Raw genomic sequence first — 6,981 nt, forward strand, 5'->3', positions numbered from 1 at the left:
CCCTAAGTTGCACCGTTGTTGAGTAATCGAAAAAAACAAACCGTGTAAAAAAAGACTTGAGTGTAAGAGAATCTTCAGCTGTTGATTACTTTAACACAACAATCTCGGGTTTTCTGCATTTATACGTGCCAACACGGCGACCGCGCGTGAAGCCACCTTGGTCTACATCCAGACTTCGGCATTTGAAGCGTAAACGATCTGCTGCTTTAAGGAGGTATACGAATAGGCGTAATCCCACAACTAAACTTGCTTTTTGTCAAATTAGCAATGAATATCGATTCTACAACCGACAACTTTATTCGTGCTACGCTAGACGTATGCAAAGTGATCTGAAACAGAATCCGAAGCGCTTCTGGTCTTTCGTCAACGAAAAACGTAAACATTTTGGGCTGCCATCTAAAATGTTCCTGGGAAATTCCGAATCTGACAGCCAACAGAAAATGTGTGATTTATTTGCGAAGCATTTTTCCAGCGTATATAATCCAGTTACAGCACTTCCTTCCCAAATTGACGAAGCGACCATATTTTGCTTCGTAAACTAAACCGCTTAGGAGCTTCTGATGGCTTCGGCTGCTGGCTTCAGACTTATCTAACAAATCGACAACTCTCAGTTAAATTGGGCTCTACTGAGTCGTACGGCTTTTGCAGTCGATCTGGAGTCCCGCAAGGAAGCAACCTAGGCCCATTACTGTTCATAATATTTTTTAATGACGTCAGCTCGGTGATCCCATCGGGCGGCAAGATGTTTCTCTCTGTACGATCTGTTGAGGACTGCAAACTATTACAAGGCTTTATCAACCAATTTACAAACTGGTGTCGTTTAAACAACCTGACCATCAGTACTTCCAAATGGTCAGTCATCACCTTCACACGAAGCAAAACACCTATTGCGTACAATTACACAATCGACAACTCTTGTCTTGAGCGGGTAAAAGTTGTTAGAGACCAAGGAGTGGAGCTGGATACTAGAATGACCTTCAACAACCATTACTCAGACATTATTTCAAAGGCGAATCGTAATCTGGGTTTTATCATGCGTGTGGCTAAAGATTACCGCGATCCATATTGTTTGCGAGCTCTTTACTTTTCCCTAGTACGCTCCATTCTTGCGACTGCTTCTGTGGTATGGAATCCGTTCACGGAAATTTGGTCAACAAGAATCGAAGCAGCGCAACGCAGATTTATAAGGCATGCATTAAGACATCTCCCGTGGTCGGACCATCAAAATCTCCCACCCTATGAGGACCGTTGTAAACTGCTGAATGTGGAAACCCTATGTAAAAGGAGAGACGTATCCAGGCCCAACTTTTGAAATGGGAGGTCGACGCTCCAGAACTTCTACGTATGGTTGATGTAAATGTTATGCCTCGACCGCTTAGATCTCGAGGATTTCTACGGCCTGCCTTTCACCGTACAAGTTACGGACTACATGAACCAATTCACGCGATGTGTTGTTTATTCAATGTATGAACATTTTGACTTTACAATATCGACGAATACTTTTAAGAATAGGATAAGAAATAGTGTGACTTGATGTGAATTTTATGTCTCTATGTTTGATTAAGTTTGTGTACCAATGTTATTGTTATTATTAAAAGATAATGGGTTTTTATGCCGATTTGAGAATGGGATTAAATCTCAACTCAAATAGGCTTTTCCCATCCTCAGTTTAAATCTTCATTTAGACATTAGTTCCGATGAAGTAAGAAAATAAAATAAAAATAAAATAAATCACTGGGGGGTTGACAAAGGGGGAGGGAAACTAATAGGGTGGGACCATACCTCCGAAATAAGGGGGGGGGGGGGTTGTAACAGGGGGAGGCCATTACTCCGAAATGTCTGGAACATTATTCATCAAACTTGGCACACATGTTCCATGACATAAGAGATTCAGCACTGGAAGGTTAACAAAAACGAGGGGGGAGGTTCCCTGACAGGAGAGAGGGTCCCTAATATGGGGAAGGCCATTACTCCGAAACGCCTTGACCGTTCTTTATCAAAATTGGCACACATGTTCCTTCACATCAGGGAACCACCCAAGTAGCACTTGTAACCAATCATACAAATAAAAAAATACAAAAAGGTTGCACAGCAGTTACATTTAGGATACTTGTAACGAGTTAGGTTACATAAAATTAAAAATAGTTACTTTTTAGTTTTCTAGTGACAAAAATCTCAAAAAGTTACCAGGTAGTTACCAAATGACCAAATTGAAACCTTTTTTTCGAACTGTCATCAACTTGCTGGTCGCAAAACAGTTAATTTTCCGTTACGAGCAGTTACGAAGTCAAAAAAAGTCGGCTAGTAACATTTTCGCAACAATTTGTTCACTGTTCCTTGTAAACACAACGGATTAAGGAAAAACTAGACCTGAAGAATATTGCTAATGATAAAGATAAACAATTGGTACACGGGTTGTGAAATGCTCTTGTAAATGCGTTTATTTACCTAATTGATGGTACTTGGAATCTTCTCCGCCCAGACATTGGTATTAAGTAAACAAATGATGATTATTCTCAAACGTCAAAACGATCAAGTTACATCGAAACGAAACCGGCAATGAAATTAGGTTACAGTGTAACTTAGAAATGACGACATAAGAAATAAGTGACTACAACAGATTTAATATTGGTTACCGTATAACCGATACCGTAACCAGGTCGAAGGCTAAGGTTACGTACAACTAGAATGTAACTGAAATGTAACCTTCTATTATTAACACTGGTGGTAACTGTTTTATTCAAACTGAAACTATTCTTTGATATTAAATTAACACTTTCTTTTCACAACAATCACTAAAAATACCTTTTCCCGATATCAACAATGTGAACAATGAACAATGGCTGCTTAAAATCATTTCATGCAATATGCCGAAAACGATACAAAACTTCAAGGACGATGGTGTAGTAGTTAGAACCAAAGGCAAAATGGCTATGAATTTTACTGTGATAGAAGTGATAGCGAAAACAACTTGATTTTTAATGGTTTCTAGGTGAATGCTCCACTAATTCATTATTGCTAAGAACAAATTTAAAAAATCAAAAAATTAAAATTTAAATTTTTATATTTGATTTACAAAACATCAATTTTTCAAAGAAGTAAGTAACGAAAAGCTATATTAAATAAGAGCGCGTGAATTTTTCAAAGCTAGAATCATGCATTTCACCATGAATTTGAAACTGCATTAAAATTTGTGTTGAAATAATAATTTATACACTCTTCTATATTCAACAGTTAAATTTACTGCTTGACGTTGACAGCCATAGATTGAAATAATAAACCTGCTACATTTTCGCTATGCAATAAAAGTTACAAGATAACTAATTTGCCACCAATTGAAAGTCAATTTACAGTTTATGTGTAACTTCAATAGTAACCATTTTGTAACTATACATGTTACATATTGGTTATTGAGTAACTGTTAATGCAACCAGATTTAGTTACATAAGTTGCGCTATTTCGGTTACACAACTGTTATATTTTAGGTTACTGTAACCGAAGTTTTACATTTAAATTTGTCGCATATCAGCCGCTGCGACTCAATTGTGACAACGTGTGCTACTTGGGCAGCACCTGGGGTTGACAAACGGGGGTGGGATTAATAGGGGGTTGACGATAACTCCGAAACGCCTTGACCATTCTTTATCAAACTTTCATACATGTTCCTTGAAATAAGGGAATCAGAATTGAAGGGGTTGACCAAAGAGGGGGGATTAACAGGGGGAAGACTCCGAAATGTTTGGACGGTTCTTCCTTAAGTGATGATGGGACAAAAGAGGGAGCTGATGACAGGAGGTTGCCCACATGACTGTAACAATTTATCCGTACAACAGAAAAAATTTAAAATACGAAACACTAAACGGCAATGCTCGCAGCTGTAGATTTGTCAAGTGTAATTATGCGCTGAATCAAAGTGACTCGTATAAAAAGTGTTCGACTATTAGTGCTAAGTGTTGCTGGCCAACTCTATTTGAGTCCCAGGGGCAATCATTCAAACAATGTGGAGTTGATCTGAGAACACCATGTTTTTCCCATGGTCAAATTCATGTGGCATGTTCCAGAGTGGGCTCGGCCAATAATTTGTGCATACTTGCTCCTGGTGGTTTTAACATTGTTTACAAACAAGTTTGTCTTGAAGTGAGATGAAAGGAATGACAGGTTTTATGTATTCATGAAAGAAACACTGTTGCACCTTCTACTTTTTTTGAAAAGTACAATAAGAAAACTATGGGTGCGGTGGCCATTGCTAGAAGGTGCAAATAGGATAAATGTCTTTGTTTCTCTTTCTGTATAGGGTTTTATAGGGATTTCCGTAAAGAAAACAGCTGTGTAAGTGGCCGGGTAGACAAAAGAAGGGAAGCTGACAAATGGGAAGGAACGTCCAAAAGGGGAGCAAGCGTTATATTTTTGCATTATAAGCATTTCGGTTACAACAACTGATGTACAAGTGACTGTGAGACAAAGGCGCCCCAAGTAAGATCGGGCACTCAGCTAGTAATCTAATCTAATCTCTAATCTCACACTAACGCAGCCAATTCTTGAAGGCATCCTGGAAAATGACGATTACTTGAATCAATCATTTTTCGTGTCAACGGCCAGGCCAACTGCGCAGCATGTACCGCAGAGAAAATTCCAAGGAATCAAGTGGAACCAAAAAAATACCTAATTCCATTAAAGTCCTTGAAATCAAGGGGAATAAAGAAAGTGTGGACCTCTCGTACCAAACGCTTCCCATTTACATAGATAATGATTTATTTACAGTCGTTGGGAGTGTCTTTGCTAATAAAGGCTAAGTGATAACTACATTTGTAAGGTTAGGAACTGAAAACCGCACGACCCCGCAGCTCCTAGCTTGGCTACTCAATTATACAAATTGAAGTATTTCCAGGTATGCCACGTGGAGGCGCTAGGTAGGGGCTTGGGATGGCTAGAGCTATGTTGGGCGCTTTTTCCTAGTTGCCTTGCCCATTTCATACCCATAAGCTCGGGCACTCAGCTACTAATATATAAAAGTGAGCGTGAGTATGGTTCGATTCCATTAGAGCGATTTTCATTGAGTAAACCGATGCATCATTAGATACGTGACAGAAGGAGGGGATGACTGGGAAGGAAGCGACATGTAGGGAAACGAGAGTATGAATGTATGTTCAGCCATAGCTCCGGAAGTTCTGGACTGTTCTTCATCAAACGTCGTTTGTCAAACACATGTTTTTTGGTTTAAAAGAATCAGCACCTGGGAGTTGGCAAAAGAAGGAGACGGTCTTTTACAAGGGGAGAGAACGGCTCAAATGGCTAAAGGGGTGCGTTTCTCTTGCATTTGAAAAGATAGCAGTTGTACAAGTTGTTTTATTTCTGAAAGGGGGAATAGAGTGGCCATTAAAAAGGGGGAGGTTCAACAACGTAAAAAAGGCTTTGTGTCGATTTATAGGGATTACCGAGAAGAAGACAGATTTACAAATGATTGGGGGACAACGTGAGAGGAACTGACATATTCAAATGAAAAAAAAGGGTTTTGGTTTTGTGACTGAGTGACAAAGGGGCTCCGAGTGAGATCGGGCAATCAGCTAGTCATACATAAAAATTGAGCTATCGATAGAATATCTCAATGCTTTTACCCCATAGCGGTTGATATTCAAAAACAAACTCTATTGCCTGGTGCGGTTTATTTTTGGAGTTTGACGCCCATTACTGATTTTTCGCTATAATACTCCTTAATTTACTTTGTTGGCGACGGTCCGTAATCGAGCCTGCGCCTAATGAATTATGGTCCTCCAGTACTGTCGGTTGTGACTTGCCGTTCTTCAATCCCCTCGAACAGCAACTGACCGTGTGTCGTTCTCGACTGCGCACATCAATCGGGTTGTCGGGTTCTCTGCAGAAAATCCATATTCTGCCTTTCTACCGCTAATGTAGTAGGTGTGATAATTGAAAGATTTGAAATACCCTTTCTTCGGCATTTGGCCATCGAACTTCCTGAATAGTAGTGATCTCTACTTCGAGTCGATGTAGCTCTCGAGCAATCAAGCCTATTTCAATCAAGCCTGATATTCCAGGTACCAATTTTCCAGTCGTTTCCTTGTTCTTTGCCGTGTCCTATGCCGATTGATTCGTTCCGTATTACCATGGTCGTTGTTAGTGTTATATGAGAGTGTCGGTGTATTACCTTACTGGGCGGGGTCGCGATACTTAAATCCCGATGATGGATCAGTCATCTTAGGTATAGCTTGAGACATACAGTGTTTCATATTCAACCGCTTGCTCCGAGATAAGCATAAAATGTCTTCTTCTTCCACATCTCTTTATACCTCATTGACTCTACCATCCTGCTTTTCTATAGAAGACCTTCAACAGCGTAAAAGCAAAAAATGCAGCGACTGAAGTTTTTTGGACCGTCTTAGTTTGAAAACAGACACTAATGAAGCCTCCCTAGTGGCACAGTTGTTATAAACTAGTTGTGGTAACCGATTAATGACTAATTTCAGTCATAAATAGGTGCAACCAAAAATGACAAAAGTATGCTACTAGGGATGCAAGTCGTAGGCGAAATACGTATCTGTCGTGAATAATTATAAATAGTAGAATTTAATTTGGAAAAGTTTTCTTTAAAAAAATGTAATATTCAATTCATAAATTTTTTTGAATACATTCAAAAAATTACAGCTTCTGCGCTGCTGTCGACGTGTTAATATCCGTCCGGGTCAAAACACGTTGTAGCGCTATGTTGAACGGCAGGCATGAGAGACCATCATCAGCCCTCTGTGAGATTCATCAATCGACTCGACAATCTACCCTAAAGCCGCACAGATTTTATAGATTGAATTAGTCTGATTAATTTCCCGGATAAGCCATTTTTGTCCATGATGGATGAATAGGTTTTTTTTCGGTCGATGGTATCATATGCAGCTTTGTAGTCACCTAAAGGTGCATTTAAATTGGGCAATTTTTTAACAACATGTGGAATGCGACATTTTGCTAGTTGTT

The sequence above is a fragment of the Sabethes cyaneus genome, chromosome 3 (genome assembly GCF_943734655.1).
Source record: "Sabethes cyaneus chromosome 3, idSabCyanKW18_F2, whole genome shotgun sequence".
Classification (NCBI taxonomy): Eukaryota; Metazoa; Arthropoda; class Insecta; order Diptera; family Culicidae; genus Sabethes; species Sabethes cyaneus.